This window comes from Euleptes europaea, chromosome 6 (assembly GCF_029931775.1).
Source record: "Euleptes europaea isolate rEulEur1 chromosome 6, rEulEur1.hap1, whole genome shotgun sequence".
NCBI classification, from domain to species: Eukaryota; Metazoa; Chordata; class Lepidosauria; order Squamata; family Sphaerodactylidae; genus Euleptes; species Euleptes europaea.
In genome coordinates this window covers 35,543,016-35,565,131 of record NC_079317.1, presented here as the reverse complement: position 1 = coordinate 35,565,131, position 22,116 = coordinate 35,543,016, and the positions used below count along the sequence as shown (strand labels likewise).

The 22,116-nt window shown below is 45.4% G+C and overlaps 1 pseudogene; it reads right to left on the bottom strand.

The window, feature by feature from the left end:
• Positions 1-18,094: 18,094 nt before the first annotated feature.
• On the bottom strand, positions 18,095-21,731 carry LOC130479447 (protein CMSS1-like; annotated as a pseudogene).
• Between the last annotated feature and the right edge of the window lie 385 nt (positions 21,732-22,116).

Sequence of the window (22,116 nt, the reverse complement as noted above, 5' to 3'; positions counted from 1 at the left end):
TTGAGTCTTCCTTAAGTGGTAGAGAAAGTCGGCATATAAAAACCAATTCTTCTTCTTCCTCTTCTTCCTCTTCCTCGGACCTGGATTTGAATACTTGCTTTTCTCCCCCCCACCACCCACATTACATTGGGATGAAATTCTCAGGAATTGTGCCCCTCCATGAAGGGATCCTCCTTGCCAGATTTTAACTACCACTCTGCAGGGGGCTTTAAGGACACCAAGAGATTATACCTCCATTTTACATCTTGTCTGGTTTGGCCTTAATTCGGCCTGTCTTTTTTTGTGTTACTGATCGCTCTGAACACATATTAAGATGGCAGGGCAGATGTTGCCTGGCATCTGGAACTCCCTCAGTCTGCAGCACTGCTTACCTGCATGTCAGCCTCTACTAGTTAAACATTTGCCTCAGTTTCCCTTCCCCAGTGGCAGAGCTGCCTACTGTTGGGGGGAGGAAAATATAACATCTGCTGACCCCCTCCATGTCAAGGTATGCAAGCAAAGTGAACCTGGCAGGGGCAGGCATCATACAGAACAGAACATCAAGCCGAGGCACAGGGGAGCCACTGCTTGTATCAAATCAAATAAAATCCCTCTCAAAGCCAGCGGGAGGGATGCAAATAGGAATGTGAGTGGTTTGGGGTTCATTATTGTTCTTTAATATTTTAACTCTTTTCCTTCGTTTTTGCACCTGTTCAGATTCTTTTTGGCTGTTCCTTATTCATTCCCACTGGTTTCAGTGGGAACACCTTTTTCCTTGTAGTCTGTTTTGTTTTTGAAATTCTTAGGGACTGTACACAGGAATAGTCCTTAACCAACCACTCCCTGCTTAAAACATAAATGGGTGATCATAGAATCATAGAGTTGGACCACCAGGGTCATCTAGTCCAACCCCCTGCACAATGCAGGGAATTCACAACTACCTCCCTCACACACACCCTGTGACCCCTACTCCATGCCCAGAAGATGGCCAAGATGCCCTCCCTCTCATGAACTGCCTAAGGTCATAGAATCAGCATTGCTGACAGATGGCCATCTAGCCTCTGCTTAAAAACCTCCTGAGGAAGCCTGTTCCACTGAGAAACTGCTCTAACTGTTAGATTTAATTTTAACCTGTTGGTTCTGGTCCGACCTTCTGGGGCAACGGAAAACAACTCGGCACCATCCTCTGTATGACAGCCCTTCAAGTACTTGAAGATGGTTATCATAATGCTGTCTGGCCTGGAAATAAAGAAATTGCTTGCCTCCCCCTCCAAAAACCAGGCTGCCCAGCTTCCCCCCTGCTCAGCAGGAACAGCACCAACAATGAAACATGTCATGTAGTTAGGTGTGTGTGTGGGTCTTCTGTGCTGTCAAGTCACTTCCAACTTATGGCAATCCTATGAATTAACGAACTCCAAAACTTCCAGTCATTAACAGCCTTGCTCAGATCTTGCAAACTGAGGGCTGTGGGCTTCCCTTACGAGTCAATCCATCTCATGCTGGGTCTTTTTCTTTTCCTTCTGCCTCCAACTTTTCCTAGCGTTATTGTCTTTTCCAGTCACTCTTGTCTTCTCACTATACTATACCAACGTGGTGTAGTGGTTAAAAGCAGTAGTTTGGAGTGGTGGACTCTGATCTGGAGAACCGGGTTTGATTCCCCACTCCTTCACATGAGCGGCAGAGGCTAATCTGGTGAACTGGATTTGTTTCCCCTCTCCTATACATGAAGCCAGCTGGGTGACCATGGGCTAGTCACACTCTCTCAGCCCCACCTACCTCACAGGGTGTCTGTTGTGTGGAGGAGAAGGGAAGGTGATTGTAAGCTGATTTGATTCTTCCTTAAATGGTAGAGAAAGTCGGCATATAAAACCAACTCTTCTTCTTCGTCGTCTTCGTCGTCGTCTTCGTCATCTTCGTCGTCTTCTTTGTCTTCTTTGTCGTCTTCTTCTTCTGACCAAAGTACGATAGCCTCAGCTTAGTCATTTTAGCTTCTAGGGAGGATTCAGGCTTGAGTTGATCTAGAACCCAGCTATTTGTCTTTTTGGCAGTCCACGGTATCCATAAAACTCTCCTCCAACACCACATTTCAAATATACATATGCTTATGTACAAATCAGAAAACTCTCTGAAAATCATGGAAATAGTACTATGGTTGGCAGAAAGTGGAAGTGCCATGCACAGAGGTGCCAGTGGGGACGAACCTCTTCTGGTTTGACATCCCTGTCACATATCTGTTGCATCCCATGGCTCTTCTCACTGCCCTTCCTGCTGCTGTAGCAAAGTGCTGGACTAATGGCCACACTGGAATATTTCTGATTGTGTCTGGATGTTGGAAATGACATCAGTAGGATTAGTTATATTAACTATATTAAAGAATGGATTTGATTTGGGTCAGATTTTGATTCTATATTATCCTCCCTGCACTTCCCTAGTAAATAACATTCTGGAAGGCAGATCTTATTAGGACTATTCTCTTTTGTGGCAAGAGCTGCATATAAATCTGTGATTTGGCAACATTCTTATTGGTTGCATATCCACTGAGTTACTCTTGGAGGAGAGTGTTACAAATACCATAGACTGCTAAAAAAAACAAATCAGTGGGTTACAGATCAAAACAACCCTGAACTGACCCTAGAAGCTAAAATGACTAAACTGAGGCTATCATACTTTGGTCACATTATGAGAAGACAAGAGTCACTGGAAAAGATAATCAGGCTAGGAAAAGTTGAAGGCAGCAGGAAAAGAGGAAGACCCAACAAGAGATGGATGGACTCAATAAAGGAAGCCACAGCCCTCAATTTGCAAGACCTGAACAAGGCTGTTAAAGATAGGATGTTTTGGAGGACATTGATTCATAGGGTTGCCATGAGTCAGAAGTGACTTGACAGCACTTGACACTCTTTCTTCATTCTCTACCCTGCGTTTTGACTTTCTTGGACTCTAAGCCAGACAGCCAGATGCTAGAATAATGTACAAAAGTAAAGATTTCTGAATATTGTTGAACTATGTTATTTTAAATTTTAAAAACCCTTTTTTGCTGTCAAGTCACAGCTGACTTATGATGACCCTGTGGGGTTTTCAAGGCAAGCATTCAGAGGTGGTTTGCCATTGCCTGCCTCTGCATAGAGACCCTGGACTTCCTGGGTGATCTTCCATCCAAATACTAACCAGGGCTCATCTTGCTTAGCTTCCAAGATCTGTCAAGATTGGGCTAGCCTGGGTTATCCAGGTCAGGTTATTAACCCTAAGTTACTGATAATACCTTAGTTAGTTATAATTACATATTAATGGCAGAAAAGGTTCTCAGGAAAAAAATGTTTCCCCAGCTTTTTACAGTCCCCCCCCCTCAGGCCTCTACTTATACATTAGTCTTAGGTGATGCACTAAAGCGATTAGAGACTCTTCCCACTCTATGACTCTATAAATGCACATCCCAACTTGCTATTCCTGGGAGAGTTTATGTTGAAAAACAAATAAGCTTGGACATATTATTAAGGGATCCTAATGCCTGGCAGAAAGCACTGTTGTAATTCTGGAGAAAAACAGGGAAAGGCCTGGCACATAGAACAATGAGGTCATAGAACTCTGAAGCGGGAGGAGGCATGTAGCTCTCTTTAGGTATGGATGCCATTTTTGAAATTGTGACCATATTAAAAGAGACAGCATGGTGTAGTGGTGAAGAGTGGTGGACTCATCTAGAGAACTGGATTTGATTCCCCACTTCTCCACATGAAGCCTGCTGGGTGACCTTGGTCCAGTCACAGTTCTCTCCAAACTCTCTCAGCCGACGCAAAGGCAGGCAATGGCAAACTACCTCCAAACATCTCTTGCCTTGAAAACCCTACCAAGTTACCATAAATCAGCTGTGACTTTACACACACACACACACACACACACTCCTCCCCGAGGGAGACAACATTAATATCTTGGACACTCTGGTAAAAGAGATAATATTTAGCACAAACAGGTATCAGAAATGGAGATGAGACTCATCTGGGAAAAGCCAGTTGCTCTTCTGCAGAGAAACAGTTGGGATGTAACTGAGGACAACTTTGGGTATTTGAAGTTTTATTGTGCGCTTTCGTGTGTCCGATGAAGCTTCACAGAACAGACTCTTTTACCAGTAGCTTCCACCTTGCCCTGATGTTATCAGAGTTCTGCAGAACGAGAGTGCTGAGGTGTTGTTTGTTGAACCACCAGGGGAAATCCTTCTCCTTCACACCGCAGTTGTTTTGCCTGTGTTTTTCACCACAAGTGAAATTCTAGTGGAGGGGAAGGAGGAGAGAGCGAGAGAGAGAGAGAATGAATGTGACCAGGTTTATTTCCAACAGTCTAGTTCATGGGTCGCAAAAGTGCGGCTCCCGAGCCGCATGCGGCTCTTTGAGCCCTTGAGTGCGGCTCTTTCCATGTGCGGGCCTGGCTGAGTAGCGAAAGGGGCGGGGGGCGGGAGAGAGTCTGTGCAGGAGGCGCTTGGGTGTAGGAGCGACCATGTGCCGTTGCTGCTGCTGGGGGGCCTGCTGTGGGGAGAGAGTCTGCGCAGGAGGTGCTTGAATTACAAAGGAGCGACCACGTGCTGCTGCTGCTGGCTGGCCTGCTGTGGGGATTGGGGGTTTCTTAAGCAGGGGAGGAAGCAGCCGCCGTTTCAATATTTGCACGGTAAGCCCACCTGCTGCCTCCTGGCTTCTGCTGTCGGCTCCTCGAGTCCCTCTTCAGAAAGGCTCAAGAGAAATTCTCATTGCTTTGGGTGCGCTTCGCCCGGACGAGGAATACCTGCGCGGCACCTTTCTCGCTTCAGGCCGCCCGCAGCCCGGAGGGGAGGGGGAGGCAGAGAGCGAGCTGCCCCAGTGGCCGCCACCTCCCCTTTCCTTTCCACGCGGGCCTCTCTTTCAGTACGGCTGCTCTCGCCCCCAGGGCTGCAGAGCGGGCCCAAGGCCATGCTCAGGCCACCCCTGGGAGGGGGGAGGGGGCTGGCGCCGTGGCCTCGGGGGAGGGAGGGGCAGTTGGGAGACTCTCCTTTCTTCCCCTCCGTGGAAGCCGCCTGGGCGCGTGGCCCCCCTGCCTGGGAGGGGGGGGCTCCTCCAGCCAAGCCACCTTGCTCGGGCGCCCGACCGCCTGCCCTGAATCTGGAGCCCGTCGGTCCCAGAATGGTGTGGGGGGGGTGAGCACCTGTCCCTCCCTCTGGCCAGGAGGGAACTGGCATGTCCATGGCGGGGGGGGGGGGGGAGGATGGATGGACTGTGCATCTCCACCTTGTTTGTTTGCATGGAACACACACAGACCGGGGACCTGCTGGCCTCTTCCTTTGTGCCTGGGATCCCTAGACATCTGGACCCTCACTGGGTGATGGTGGGGGGGGGAGGAAACAGTGGGCCTTTTTGTCTGGCAAATGTTAGCCCTCCCCTGGCCTATTACTACAGGTTTCCCCTCTTCCTGCTACTTTATGCCTCTTTCAAAAGGAATGGGGGGGTTACACTCTCCCCACAGCCATTCACCACCCCACTGTGCAGTAGGTGCTCTACTGGTTTCCACTTCTGCTAAACTTTAATTAAAGTTTATTAAGTTAATAAACAGTGTACCTACCTATATAGTTTGAGTTTAAAAAATTTGGCTCTCAAAAGAAATCTCAATTGTTGTACTGTTGATATTTGGCTCTCTTGACTAATGAGTTTGGCGACCCCTGGTCTAGTTGAAGACACTTCACTGAAACTGGCCCCTGATTTATATTACATGTAGAGTCTCTACCTAAGGGACATGTTGCAAATCTATTTTAAGGCTCAGCGGAGCTCTATAGGATAACGCTGTGGCAGATGACAGTGAGGGGCTTCTGTCTCTCATGGGAGAATTTCCCAGAAATTATATCCAGAGAGAAATATAAACTGTACTTTAAGACATGTGTCATAGCTGCTTTTCCCACCACAAGTACTCAGACTGGGTAGTTCCTGTGTTCAATCACAGTCTAATTTGTGAGAGGAAACCACACGGCATTGCATATATTATATCCAAAAAACATCTTTGGTTTTTGCTATGGACCGACACAGCTATCTATCTTTTCCCAGAATTACATAGCATGTAGATAGGTCAGGGTAAAATGTGGTCCACAATGTCAGCAGGGAAAGTCTGGGCGAAGAAAGGCTGAGGGGGAAGCAGAGAGGAGCAGGGGTGTTGGTGGGCCTGGCTGATCCATGAGTCCATGGCCCCATGCCCACAGCCACCTCACCGCTCTCACCATTTGGGTCCCCAGCCTGGGTGCTGGGGTCTGACACCGCATCGTTGGCCTCCATCTCCTCCTGGCTCACCACGATGGGATGGAGGGGTGCTGCATACCGCCGCCTTGGTGGAGCGACAACCAGGGCAGACAGGGTGTCCATGATGGCACCAACATTCTCCCCTTCTGGCTCCGTGGCTGGCTCTTGGATGCCCAGGGCCCAGGACGGCCTGGCCACCCCCTCGCGGCCAGCAGTTGATGGTCCAGTAATGCCCTCCCCACGGAGTAGGGTTGCCAGGTCCTGCTTCACCACTGGCAGGAGGTTTTTGGGGCAGAGCCTGAGGAGGGCAGGGTTTGGGGAAAGGAGGGACTTCAATGCCATAGAGTCCAGTTGCCAATGCTGCTATTTTCTCCAGGTGAACTGATCTCTATCAGATGGAGATCAGTTGTAATAGCAGCAGAGCTTCAGTTAATACCTGGGGTTGGCAACCCTACCACTGAGTGAGGTGCCTGCAGGGGGAAAGGGTGGGTGTGAACAAATGACATGGGGTATGATGTTACGCCAAGCACAGAGGGTCTCCTTTATTTGGGGAAATTAGCTGGAGACTAAATAGAGCTTTGCAAGAGGCTGGCGTGGGGATCTTTCTAAACCAATTCTGCCACTAGGTGAGCAAGCCAAAATGGAGAGCAACCCAATAATGAGGAGGCCTTTATGAATTTTAAGGGTTTTATTAAAAGTAATCAAATAGGGTGAAAACATACACACACAAACGAACAGTTAATTCCCAACACACAGAGAGCTAAGAAAGTAAAGGTTTTGAGATTCCCAAGCGGTTCATAGTCACCTTTCCTGCAGAAGGAGGTTCCAGAATAGCAGCTGCACGAGGGAAGGGGAAAAAGGACACCACGCCAGGTGTAGGACTCGCATCTTGTGTTCTGGATCCAAAATGAGAAGCCACTGACATGTGCCAGGTCTCTCTGTTTTATAGTCAAATTCTGCCCTTGGGACAGACTGACTCACAGGGCATGTGAGCAGTGGGGCACAAAGGTAAGATTGCTTCAAAATTGGAGAAATATCGAGTGGTGAAAAGGTGGGAGCCAGGGTGATCGGAATATGAGGGGATTCGTTCTTGTAGATTATCCGGGTTGTGTGACCGTGGTCTTGGTATTTTCTTTCCTGACGTTTCGCCAGCAGCTGTGGCAGGTCACACAGCCCGGATAACCTACAAGAACCAATGAACTCTGACTGTGAAATCCTTCGACAATATTATGAGGGGATTATTGATGACTGTCAATCACTCAGTGATTGTGTTATTGACAGCTGGCAGGAACTGGGAACAGAGAGGGGAAGGAGAAGATGGGATTAGCTTGCCCTGAGAAGGACTGTAAGGTGTGGAAGGGGAGAACGCTATTGTTCTGAGTCTGAAGTCGTCAGGCAGATCTTGATATGCTGGTCGTTTCTTTGGTTATGCAAAAGGTGTCCAGGAAGGCAGCTGTTGCAGGGGTGAGTCTCTGGCAGAGAGGCTCAGGAGCAGATTTTGGAGTTCTCTGTTCTGCTCTGCATTCAGATCCAAGATGGAGTTCAGGTCCCCTTCACTTCTCCAGGTCCAGGTGCTGTGTGCCATTCGCAGGTCCCTGCTGGCTCCGTACAGCGACGTCCGGTGGGGTGCCTGGGATGCTCCTGTGTCTTGGAGTGTGGTGCTGTCTCTCTCCGTGCCTCCCCTGCCATTCAGCAACAGTCCCAATGTACAGACACAAGAGTCCAAGGGTGTCCTTATTACAGGGGGTATAGAAGGGTATCGTTACAATGAGGAGGGGGGAATGCAAGCCTCCACCCAAGGATGAGCCATGGCCTCACACCCACTGGACAAAACCTCAGTGTTGTGGTGGTCACCCACTGTGCCAGGTGGTATCACTTTGCACATTATGGTCTCAGCTGCAGGCAGACCATCCTCCACCACCCACTTGTATGGTACGTCCTTGGCCATGAGAGCATACACATGCTTCTGAGCCGGGTCAAAGGAATTATTGCAGCACTTCAGGGCAGACATCTCCATCCAGGCCTCATGGCCCAGAGCAGAGAACCTGCTCTGCTGCCATGTGCCAGAAAGGTGCGGCAAGTGGTAGCCAAGCTGCCTCTTGCAGTGGCAAGGGCCACACCGGTATGCTCCACTGCCAACCCATACAGGAGTGTCTTCTCTGCCTTGGTCCAGTTAGGTTGATGCTGGCCATTGATGCTGCCAGATGCCGCCACGGTCATGCCACCTGCACACAGGGCAATGCGGAGGTGGGGCTTGACACCAAGGGAACCCCAGGAACTCGTAATGTACCCTTCCCCCTCCGCATACCCAATGGTCACTGGGCAGCAGGAATATGTGTTTAACTCTGCAGGGAGAGATGTTGGACATAAACCAATGTAATATCAAATCAACCACTAGAAGGAGCAAAACACAGGAAACCCCCCCCCCTCCAAGCAATAGGACCACACAAGTGAGGAAAATGAGAATGCGGCAAAGCCCCCTTGTCAGGTTGGTGATGCTTTTGCTGTCATCATCATCATAATCATTTAGGACACGTATATGCCACCTATCCAGAAACCTGCTTGAGTTGGCTCCCAAAGTAAAACAATACAATAAGATAATAAAACCAGCAGCATAAGAACAAGTCATAAAACAAGCTATAAAATCATGAAAACAAGCCAGAGCATAAAAGCTGCATAACACACTGCTCATCAGCACCCTAAACTGATATTCACAGAAGAGTTCTCAGTCCAGAAGCAGACCCTAAAAGCTAAAATAGAATCCCTCAATTAAATACAGAGGTATAATTTTTGACCTGGCAGCTAAAGGAAAGTACGGTAGGCACTTAGTGAGCCTCAAGAGAGAAGGCATTCCAAAGGCAAGGGGCCACCATGGAAAAAGCCCTGTCTCTGGCACCCCTTACTTCACTTCTACAGATGGGAACACAGAAAGCAGAGCTAGGGAAAAGGATTCTAACTGGCAGGCTGGATAATACGATGTCTTTTCCCCCCTGAACATCTCTCAAGTGTGTTGAACATGATAAATATGTATGTATTTTCTACACATCACAGAGAAAAACCATGGAGCCTCCTTAGATGACAAAGCAGCCTCATCCACTACCAGATTCAAAGAATGAGCACTGTATTGGATGAAGGAGACTCTTCTGTTCCATCATGTGTTCTTCTCTGCACCCCAGAGCACTTGCTGTGCTGTCGCCCTTCACCCCTCATATCACCAGGAGGAATTTCTAGTTCCTGTAGTTCTGTAAGTGTTGAATTTGTCAGCCTAGCATCAGAAGAATTATGAACTGGGATAAACCCTAGAAATCTTTCTTGAATGCAGATTTTCAAGATGCTTCATTCTTTCCGCCCTAGGGACACAAATGGAGTGACTAATGTCATCTGTTCCATGTGACTGGCAGGTATCATAGAGTAGTAGCTGTCATTTTCTGCTGCTTGAGAATGTGCTCGGTAGCTTCTTTCAAAAGAAGAAGAGTTGGTTTTTATATGCCGACTTTCTCCACCACTTAATGTAGACTCAAACTGGCTTACAATCACCTTCCCCTCTCCTCCCCACAACAGACACCCTGTGAGGTAGCCCAAGGTAACCCAGCTGGCTTCATGTGGAGGAGAGGGGAAGCAAACCCAGTTCACCAGAAAGCCAACTGAATTCATTCTGAACAACTGTTTCCAAGTAATGGCTGTGGATCTCAGCATTTTTAAATTATTTGCACATGATCCATTATGAAAAGGTTAAATTTTGCTGGCATTTCGATTAACTTTAGGTAGTTTGTGGCGTTTCCCCCCTCATACAGGTTTTATCATTGCAGCCTCTGAAGGCTCAGTTCTGATGACCAAGGCCATTGAAGCATGGAATGCTTGTCCTGTATTTTTTTTTTTCTGTTGCTGGGCCACTTCTGGCTGAAGTCCTCTCAAAAGTTTGCTTCCTGGTGGATTTCTTTCCACTGCTGTTTCTCCTCTTTCTCTAAATTGGCCAGCCTTGGCTTCCAAGCCTCTGACTCCCAGCTATGGGCAACCCCTTTCCTCCCCCAAAGCCCCTTGGGTCAAAATTCAATGCCACACAACAGCAAGGGGCTTACTCCCCGCTCCCCATTCCCAGCCACTCTGGGGGTCCCTGGTGCCCAGAGAATGGGGGGGGGGAACTGTGTCTGTGTATGAGTGACTGAATTATAGAGTTGGAAGGGGCCATAGAGGCCATCTAGTCAATGAAGTTTTAAAAAATGGCAGGGGGAGCCAGGGAAAATGGCTGCAACTGAGATAAAAAAAGGAGGTGGGCAGGAAGCTGGCTGGGGAAATGGTTGGATGTGGGCTGGACCTTTAAAAGTGCAGTAAACTGTACAGATTCCCTCCCCCAAACAATGCTTCTGTGCATTCCTTCTAGAAACATTGGTGCAAGGGTGGTCTGAAAAGCATGGTGGAAAGTTGTCAGAAAATTGGCAGAGCAATGATTAGCAAGTGATATTATATGTAAGTTTGTAGGGCAGGGGGAAACCATGTAGTTAAGAAGCCAAGCTGGAACAAAAACTCCATACAAAAATGACCCGAGATATTGAACTCTGGCTACAGGTCATTGCAGAACATTTTGCCAATGTTGTCCCTCTGCTGATATCCATTTCCAGCATCAGCATCTACAGCTGTCTGGCTAGTAAGTCATGCTGACAACTCCACCCACTCTTGCTGTGGTACAAAATGGTGCTTCGAGTTTTCGAGTCCTTGTGCTGGGCGTGAAAGCTGCTATGAAATGTTTCTGCAATCACCGCATCCCTTTGCTGCGAGAACAGTGTTACTTGTGCTGAAAGGTTTTCAACTAAAACATAATATTCTGGTTGTTTCCAGAAGGAAGTTTTGCTCCTGTTTGGTATCCAAATTGGAAGACTTTTTTCTGCAGCATCCGTATAATGACATCCCTGTATCATCCACTAGTTTCCACTTCTTTTATGAGAGCCTTACCAAACCTGGTTTTACTCTGTCTTTTTGAAAATATGACAAAGTGCCTTTTTACACTGTACGTACAGAAAGGCATGCGTTTTGACAGGTCCCACCCACATTGGTACTATTTTCTTTGCCTCAGCTCCTCCCCCATGGCCGTCATTTCCTCCCACACCACCAGAGGGCTTTTCGAAAATCAGCAATTGCTAGATCGCTATAGCAAATAATGTTACCATGATAGATATATCCTTCCCCTGCTCCAGGAGCTCAGCCATGATCCAATTTTGAGGCTGTTTTGAAGCCTCAAAAAGACATTGCTGTGGTATTGTCTAATACTTGACATAGAGAAAAATACTTTGTTAGAATTTTAAAAATTGGGATGGGAAAGTCAACAACACGATGAAGCTAGAATTAACGGTAAAATGCCATCACGTCACAACCAATTCATAGTGACCTTGGGTTGCCAACCTCCAGGTGGTGGCTGGAAATCTCCAGTTATTATAACTGATCTCCAGGTGATAGAAATCAATTCCCCTGTAGAAAATGGCCGCTTTGGCAACTGGACTCTATGACATTGAAGTCCCTCCCCTCCCCTCCCCAAACCCCACCCTCCTCAGGTTCCACCCCCAAAATCTCCAGGTATTTTCCAACCCAGAGCTGGCAAGCCTGTAGTGACCCCATCCAAGGTTCATAGGCAAGAGATGAGCAGAGGCTGTTTGCCATTGCTTTCCTTATCGTAGTAACCCAGCTTTCCTTGGTGGTCTCCTATCCAAGGACGAACCGTGGCTGACCCTTCTTAACTCCCAATCTCTGACAAGTCCAGGCTCAGCTAAAGGTGCCAGAGCAAAATTTCAAAAATAAAAACAGCACATATCATAGGGTTGTTATCAGCTCTGCTTGGGGAATTCCTGAAGATTTAGGGGCAGAACCTGGAGAAAGCAGAGTTTGGAGAGGGGAAAGCACTAAGCAGGGATGTGATTCCATGGAGTCTACCCTCCAAAGTTGCTATTTGCTCCAGGGGAACTAACCTCTGTAGTCTGGAAATCAGTTGTAATTTTGGGAGATCTCCAGGTAGGCCTGCTAACCCTGCAGAGCTCCCACTGCCTGCCACCGCTCCAAAACTCACCAGCCTCACAAGCATTGTGATGACACTTCTGGGAAAAACGTAGAAGTGACAGCAATAGCTTTATGAATCCCTCGGGTTGCCAACCTCCAGGTACCAGCTGTAGATCTCCTGCTATTACAACTGATCTCCAGCTGAAAGAGATCAGTTCACCTGGAGAAAATGGCCACTTTGGCAATTGGACGCTATGGCATTGAAGTCCCTTCCCTCCCCAAATTCCGCCCTCCTCAGGCTCTGCCCCAAAAACCTCTTGCTGGTGGCCAAGAGGGACCTGGCAACCCTATGAATTGCCAGTAACTCTATGGCTTTACAATAAAGTTTCTTGAAATTCCTAAAGCTACCACTATTGCATCTGGGTTTTCCCCAGAAGTGACATGATCACACTCACGATGACACCTCCCACCATGTCCCCACCCCCAACTCTCCTGCCAGTTGCCACGCTCAGCCTGGCAACCCTACCTCTAGGACCTACCTGGAGGATGGCAACCCAATGTCTTCCACATTGAAAAGAAGTGCTGAATTTGGGCTAGATTGTATCTTTGATTTTGCCCCCGGGGCCAGTCTAGAAAAGCAGCCCCAGGGCCCAAGTCCATCAATGCCCTTGAGAAGGCTCTATTATTTCTGAGTCAGTCAGGTGACATTTTAGAAAGATTATCTTTAGATAAACAAAGAACTTGGTTCAGTGGGGTTGCTAATTTGTCACCTCTCTTAGAAGAGAGAGCGCACAACATTTCCATAAACTTGATGTGTATGCTTCTATGCAAATCACTTGCTGTCCCCCAGGGTAGCTCATTTGCATTAAAATGTCATGAACAGAAAGCTGCACGCAAAGCTAGGCTTCTGTGGAACAATAGAGCTATGAACTAACCTGTGAAAATCGTTAACATCTGTATCTTAAATATTGTAAAGCAGCTACAATCTTACACACAGTTGTTAACTCTTATTCTTTAGTAGAACTTAGGGGACAAGCCCAGCTATTAATTTCAGTGAAATTAACAAATGTGCCTGAATTTCTCTGGATTGTATCTGTGTTCAAATTGTCCCAAATGATGGTGGCTTTGACAGCTTGATCTAGTTTTTTGTGTTAATGGGTTCAAGTTCTAGAATTCATCCAGGTGACTGAACTACCCTTAAGCTCTCTCACCCACAGGTAGCTCAGCTGTTATTATTCTACCAAGTAGAAAGAAATTTTTTAACTGCCAATGTGTGGTAGAAGGTGTGGTTAAATGGTCACTGGATGGGAAGCAAACCCCCCCCCCCAAGACTGTTTAACATGAGAGTTAATGCTGATGGGGGATTTTATTTCACATCTGCATGGAATATGTGGCAAAATTTTCTTAAATATTTCATTTGTTTATTTAAGAGATTTCTGGGCTGCCTCATCAGAGTCCTGCTCAAGTAGGCTTAAAATGGTTTGTTTGTTTGTTTGTTTGTTTGTTTAAATCTCTATCCCGCCCTCAGTCCCCAACTGAAGCTGGGCTCAAGGCGGATATTAAGAGAATAAGCTAACAATAGAAAAATCACTTGGCAGGGTGATACAGACAACCAAGCTACTCTGTCATGAGAATGGCCAACCTGGAGTAGTTTGGTTACCCTGACAGGTTCAGAGTTGCAAGATGGAGGGATTATCTGCATTTATGTAGCACTTTTTGAGTGGTCTAAATATTTCACATACGTTATTCTGACAATGGTCATACTGGTTCAGATACTCTCATCTGAAACATTGATGCCTTGCTCTCTTGTTGGATTTTCTTGGGTGGCCTCCCAACTTAGATTCCACACAAAGGTATTCCTTCCACCTTATTATGCTGCCCATTATTATTCAACAATATTCTGAGTTCCTAAGAAGGAGTTTGAGCAATAAGACACAGGCTCCACTCCACCCTCCAAACTATGGCCTTTCTGAAGGAATCCTTGCTTTTCATAGCTACTATAGAACCTGAAACCTAGGCTTTACTTGTAGTCTCTGTTAATACCACAGATAACAGCTTCCCTGTTGCTGTGATTAAAATCAAGAAACTCAGCACGTCCCATGGGGGAAGTCTGAATCCCACACCTGGGTCCTTAGACCAAGCACAACATCATGTTACTATTGGAGCCATTGCCAGATGGGATCTTCTGTTCTAGCGTCTCCTGTGTGCATGAAAACGATTGTATAGCACCGTACATTTTGGCAAAACAGCCACAAAAATGTATATGTTGGTGAGTTCTCTGTACTAGCAGTCAGTTCAGGAAAATGATCTCATTTATTTATTGGAAGACAATTCCATCCTCCACTCTTAGCATTTTTACTCTTGAGGTGGATTATAACAAAATAATAAATAAAAAAACAAAACAAAATTAATTAGGAGTGTCACCAACCATAAAATTAACTCTTATATAAGGTAAAGGTCCCCTGTGCAAGCACCAGGTCATTCCTGACCCATGGGGTGATGTCACATCCCGACGTTTACTAGGCAGACTTTGTTTACAAGGTGGTTTGCCAGTGCCTTCCCCAGTCATCTTCCCTTTACCCCCAGCAAGCTGGGTACTCATTAACTCTTAACATATATAAATTAACTCTTAACATATATAAAACCATCAATGAAACTCATAGCAGTACAAAATAGAAAAACTGTAAAAACAGCAGAAATCAGATGTTTCCAGCCATCAGGAGAACTTTCCCACTTCCTCTACCCAGTGGAGTAGGGCATACGATCTCCTGCAAATTTAGTTCCTGGGGGTGGGCAGCAGATGCTCAGGAACAACTCTGGGGCAAAGTGGGGAATCTACGGTGAGATGTCTGTATTAGCAGAAACTACCCTCTTCTAAAGGCTTAAATTAAATTCAAGCAAGGATGAACCCAAGAACTAAACAAGGGCAGTGAGAGTGAACACAAGAATAACCCCATTGGATCAGAACATCAACTCTTGTTTCCATCGGTGGCCAGCCTCTCTGAAGTGTCTCTGAATACCCCTAGCAGGGCACACATGCAATATCCTTCTTCTGCCATTATCACAGCACGCTAAACCAGGAGTTAGACCTATCCTCCATGAATGTGCCTAAACCCCTTCTAAAGACATTGGTGGTAGAAAGAGCCATCAAGTCACAGCTGACTTATGGTGATCCTGTAGGGTTTTCAAGGCAAGATGTTCCGAGGTGGTTTGCCATTGCCTGCCTCCACATGGGCTGAGAGAGTTCTGAGAGAACTGTGACTGGCCCAAGATCATGCAGCAGGCTTCATGTGGAAGAGTGGGGAATTGAACCCAGTTCTCCAGAGTAGAGTCCACCGCTCTTAACCACTACACAATGCTGGCTCTCCTCTAAGGACGATGGCAGTAGGTAATATGTTGTTGGGTACTTGCCAGTCTTGTGGGCCTGTCTCTTACAGCACTTCTCATTGCCAGTGCATTTTTTGTGATCTTTACCATTTGCTCAGCTTATACATTTGCCTGAGGTCTGCAAAGTACTATGGTAACAATGAATGAAGTTGAGGCTAGCAAAGTCTTAGAATTGTCTCTTTGTCAAGAGATGATAGCATCTGGCGCTCTGTGGGATGAAAACAACTGACAGAGAACTATGTAACTATACCTGAAGTTAGGGCTGGAATAATAGTTACTTCTAGATATGTTGAATATGAATCCACAAGAAGTGGAAAGGGCCTACCTAATGGAATCAATGTGGATATATGACAAGGACCACTTGGACAATTTGTAGGGGATGTCTCCAAATAATCATAATTTATCAAACACTTCTATTATCAATCATAGAGCAAGAGACCAAACATGTTTCAACATGTCTTCATGAGTTGTCTATGCAATATACAAACTGTTCAAAATGCAACTTTCTTTTATTTCAGTGACAAATATGTATGAATAATGCCCAGCTTGCCTTTCTTTAAAAGCTTGTTTTCAATTATCTTAGCATAGTCTGTCAGTCTACTGGATAAACAAATAAGTGTGTTCACAGCTACCACAAAAAGAAATCTCCTAGCAAAATTTATCTACCATTATCATAAATATAATTAAAAAGAGATACTATCAATGGGTTTTTGTTGTTGTCTTTAGTTAAAAAGGCCAAGAAATGGCTTGCAGTCAGTTCATAATTCAAAAGGGCAGCTATAAACGTTACTGCAAAATGCCATCACTCCTGCAATGATAGCCAATGCTTCTTTATCAGTATGGGCATAATATCTGAAGTAATGATCTTAGAGTAGAAGGCAACAAGTGCATCAGTAACAGGCAATATGTAACTGAGGACAACTCCAACCTCAGAGCGTGAGGCTTCCCCCCACAATGGACAGCAGCCTCTGTTCATTATGATGAATAAGAAGAGAGTCAGAGATCAGTCACTTGACATTTTGAGGCTTTAAAATGGGCGGGGTTGTGGCTTAGTGGTAGGGTACTCACTGCACGTAGAAACATCCGAGGTTAAATCCATACCGTGTCCAATTTTTAAAAGGATCACGTAGCTGATGGTGTGAAAGACCTCTGCCTGAGATCCTATAGAGCTGCCGCCAATCAGAATAGACAATCCTGACCTTGTTAGACCAAAGGTATGACCCAGCATAAAGCAGCTTCATGTGTTGATTGTGGCGGTGGTGAGTCTACTCACACTGAGCTCATTTCAAGGAAAGGATTCTGGGTTTGTCTTTCAAGAAGACATAACAAGAGTGAGTAATTCTAGGGAAGCTTGAAGATCTTGTCTGCATTTTGCTGTAAGGGCACCATTACATTGTCCTCAAACAAGTAGATCCCAGCTACGTTAATTCAGTATCCTGGAAATGTGATACTGGAAGCTCCACACTGATATTTCTCTTTCTTGGTGCTAATTACTGATTGATCACATCTCTTTAGAATTTCTTTGAGTTGTGCTATGAGTTGTGCACTTCTGATGGACCCATGATTAGTACATCACCAAAGTATGGAATAACCCTGGGGATTCCTTCTAGCAGTGTTTCGACAAACTGCTAGAAAATTCCAGGTGCTGCAGATATTTAAAACTGGAGACACTTAACATAAGAAAGCTTAACGTGATCCTTCATGAGCAGCAGTAGTACAGCTTTCACTTTCTGATAGGCTTAAAGTAGCTCATGATTGGCAAAAATGTTTCCTCTTTTGCCAGAACAGACAACAAGGGGTTAATGGCAGGTTCTGGTTATGAGTTCTTACAATTACCAACCTCAAGGCTGGGAGGTTCTCCTGGAGCTACAACTGATATTCAGACTACAGAGATCAGTTCCCTGGAGGAAAAGGCATTTTAGGAGTGTGTATTTGATGACATCCCAATCCCAGTTGAGCTCCCACCACTCCAAAGACTGCTCTGATTGAGCAGCACCCCCAAGTCTGCAAGAATTTATCAAGCAGAGTTTGTAACCTTATGGGTTCTGCTTAAGAACATTATTTACAGGTCACTTGAAACCACTACTGCTGCCACTGCATTGTTTTGTACAGATATAATACCATTTTCTGCATTGTATCTTCTTTCTGTATCATGTCTAACATTCTATGCTTGCTTCAGCTTTCTTTAACCCTAGCTCTAGTATCTTGATTGTTGGATGTCTTATCCCATTGCATCGATTTATGCTATGTAATCCACCTTGAGACTCAATGGTGAAAGTCTGTCCCTTCCCAGAAAACTTTTTTTACTATGCACAAAAGAGTGTGTTGTTATAAAATAATTTTATAACAGAATTTTTAAAATTCCTATAAAAGAATTAAACACGACAAAAGGATCCAGCACTAAATTCTGCTGTGCATCTCAAAACCAAAAAGCCTCCACTTAGCCAGTGGAAATGTAAGTACGGGGGATAAGTGGAATACGGCTCTTGAAGTTCCATCTAAAGTGGCACCAGCTTCACAGAACCTTCTCTGCACAGCTTGATCAGGCCCATCTCCAAAAGGTCAATGGATTCTTTTCTTATCTCAGGGATATCAACTAATCTTCTTAACTTCTGATTCCTCCAGATCCAGTTTATGATGACATATTTCAAGCCTGTCAGACTATGGCTGTCTTTCTCTATGAGTGCTTTTATCCTTCCAGGTGTCCCAACGCCCACGTGGATGACACATTTCTCCAGAATTTTTGCCTGTGCTTGGATCTTTATGAGCTTTGCAAACAATTTCAGAACTTTGCCATCCCCTTTGAATGCAGTTATTGTTGACTTGGTAAGTTCCAGGCAACGGAGGGAAAGCCAACAAGAGCTGAGTAGAATCCTGTTTGGGCATACTCAATGCAAATGGACAAAGGGAAAATTGCTTCTGATTGCCCACACAGGAATGGGGTAGACAAAAGGGGATAGTAAAGTAAAGTGGGATAGCCACTTAAGGATGCCCAAGGACACATGCCAGGCAATTCGAAAGAGAGACAGTGTGGAGGTGTTTCTATGCTAATGCTAGAAGCCTCCAAGTGAAAATGGGGGAGTTAGAGTGCATGGTTTTAAGGGGAAACATAGATATAGTGAGCATTACAGAAACCTGGTGGAGGGGAGAGAACCAGTGGGATACGGTTATCCTTGGTTACAAACTCTATAGAAATGACAGGGAAGGGAGTATTGGAGGGGGTGTTGCTATGTACATCAAAGAAGGCATAGTGTCTAATAAACTAGAAACCATAAAAAGGGCAGACTTGTCCACAGAATCCTTGTTTGTGATGATTTTGGGCCCCAAAGGTAATTTAGTACTGGGGACGTTCTATTGGCCCACTGACCAAAAGACTCAGGGTGATCTAGAGATGGAGAATGAAATCAGGGAAGCATGCAAAGATGATGAAGTAGTACCGGTAATAATGGGAGACTTTAACTACCCTCATATTGACTGGATAAATGCATGTTCCAGTCAAGCCAAAGAGATAAAATTTCTAAACATCCTCAATGACTATACCCTCGAATAATTGGTCAAGGACCCAACCCAGAGGGGAGGGGATCCTGGACTTAATACTCTGTGGTGCTGCCAGAGACTTAGTGTGGGATGTGGATGTAGTTGAGCCAACTGGCAATAGTGACCACAATGGCATCAAATTAAATTTAATTGTATGTGAGAAAGTGCCTGGGAAATCTCACACAATTACCTTTGATTTTAAAAGAGGGAACTTCTCTAAAATGAGAAACCTGGTAAAAAGGAAGTTGAAGAGAACAGGAGGGTTAAATCTCTGGAAAAGGCTTGGGGGTTACTCAAGTCCACAATACTAGAGGCTCAGCTGGATGGTATACCACAGATCAGGAAAGGTGGTATTAAGTCCAAGAGGTCACCACCATGGCTAATGGATAAGGTGAAGGAAGCTATTAGAGAAAAAAAGGTTTCCTTCAGAAACTGGAAGGATTGCCCAAATGAGGCAAACAAACGCAAACAAACTTGCACAAAGGAAATGCAAGCAAACAATTAGAGATGCAAAAAAGATTTTGAGGGACATATCGCTAAACACATCAAGACCAATAATAAGAAATTCTTTGAGTACATTAGGAGTAGGAAACCAGCTAGGGAAGAGGTTGGACCATTGGAAGACAATGGGAATAGAAGAACAATAAGGAAGGATAAAGCGATTACTGAGAAACTAAATGAATTCTTCTCATCTGTCTTCACTGTTGAAGATATAGGGCAGATTTTTTCTCCTGAACAGAGGTTTTGGGGAGGGTAGAATGAGGAACTGGGGCAAATAGTGATAACAAGGCAGGAAGTCCTAGAACGTCTAGACAAACTGCAAACTACAAGTCTCAGGGACCAGACAGTATTCATCCTAGAGTCTTCAAGAACTAAAATGGGAAATTGCTGAACTTCTAACAATGACAGGTAACATGTCCCTTAGATCAGCCTCTGCACCAGAGGATTGGAGAATGGCCAATGTAACACCCAGTTATAAAAAAGGTTCCGGGGGACCCAGGAAATTACAGAGCAGTTAGCTTAACATCTGTTCCAGGTAAATTGATGGAAAGCATTATTAAAGATAGAAATGTCAAGTATATAGAAGGGCAAGCCCTGCTGAGTAAAACCCAACATGGCTTCTGTAAAGGTAGGTCCTGCTCACTAACCTTTTAGAGTTTGATAGTGTTATTAAGCATGTGGACAGGAATGAGCCTGTGGACGCTGTGTATTTGGATTGCCAAAAGGCTTTTGACAAAGTCCTCCACCAAAGACTGCTAAACAAACTTCATAGTCATGGGATAAGAGGACAAGTCCTCTTATGGATTGACAGCTGGCTGAAAAATAGGAAGCAGAGAGTAGGACTAAATGGTCAGTTCTCACAATGGAGGGATGTGAGCAGTGGGGTCCCTCAGGAATCTGTGTTGGGGCCGGTGCTTTTCAACTTGTTCATCAATGACCTGGAGTTGCGGGTGAACAGCGAGGTGGCCAAGTTTGCAGATGACACGAAATTATTTAGGGTGGTTAAAACAAAATTGGACTGTGAAGAGCTCCAAAAGGATCTCTTCAAACTGGAGGAATGGGCATTAAAATGGCAAATGAGATTCAATGTGAGTAAGTGTAAAGTGATGCATATTAGGGCAAAAATCCCAACTTTACATATACATTGATGGGATCTTTGCTAGCAGCGACAGATCAAGAATGGGATCTTGGGGTGGTAGTGGATAGCTAAATGAAAATGTCAACCCAGTGTGTGGTTGCTGTGAAAAAGGCAAATTCCATTCTGACCACAATTAGACAAGGAATAGAGACTAAAACCGCTGCTATCATACTGCCCTTGTACAAATGTATGGTGAGACAACTGTGTACAGTTCTGGTCACCCCACCTAAAAAAGGATATTGCAGAGCTTGAGAAGGTGCAGAAAAGAGCAACCAAAATGATCAGGGGGCTAGAGCAACTGCACTATGAGGAGCAGTTAAAACACTTGTTGTTATATTCTAATGAACTGCAGATTATCAGCATCACTATTGATTTCTTCTCCTTATGTTTTTTTATGGAGCTTCGCCCATTTAGGGCAGATTTCCCTTAGGTAGGAAGAAAACCTGTGGGTGAGGCCATGCGGGGGGGGGGGGACAAGCAACTGGTAGCTTTAATTCTTCTAATTCAATCACAGAACATTTAGCATCAAAGTGTTCATCAATCAGTTTTTTTACATCTTCGGGCGTTCCAGATTTTGGACTTGATTGCGCAAGAATATCTGAAATTCTTCTTTCTTTGCCTCTTTGGCTTCCCTTCACCTTCTTTTTTCTATCCTTAGATTGCTCTTCTTCTGCACCAGGAAAGCATTCTGTATGCTGTTTCCTTTTCTTTGAAGAAACAGGCTTGCTGTCTGCAGGTGGCTTCATTGCTTTACTTGGTCCGATGGCTTCCTCCAAGTATTTGTCATCAGAAAGATCTGGGCTGCTGTTGCTCCCTTACAGTGCATTCCTAAAGAGAGTTACTCCAGTCTAAGCCCATTAAAATGAATGGGCTTAGACTGGAGTAACTCTCCTTAGGAATGAACTGTTAGTGTGTTCCTCCATGCATTCCCACCAGGGCTCCTCCACAGTTTCCCCCATACTGCCTATCCGCTACAGGCCAGGCTGCTCCTTACCTAACCCAGAAAGCCTTTGTAACACCAAAGAAAAATCTACATTGATCTTAAATAGATCCACACTGATGTCCCCATAGCTACAGCCATCTCAGCTCTGGGAGTTTTTGTTCATGAGGTCTGTGCATACCCATGTCTGTGCATACCCCTTTCTTAATTTAAATGCGTATAGAGGTTTCCTTCTTTCTGCCTCTGATTTAGTATCTTCCAATCTCCCACAATATCCCCACCGTGGGGTGACAGGCAGTGAGGCGCAACACAGTAATTGGTGAGGTGCAAACATGCTGGGCTCTGCAAATCTCAAAGCTCACATCTTCCTGGCATATATGCCCACAAAGATAAGTTCAAGACAT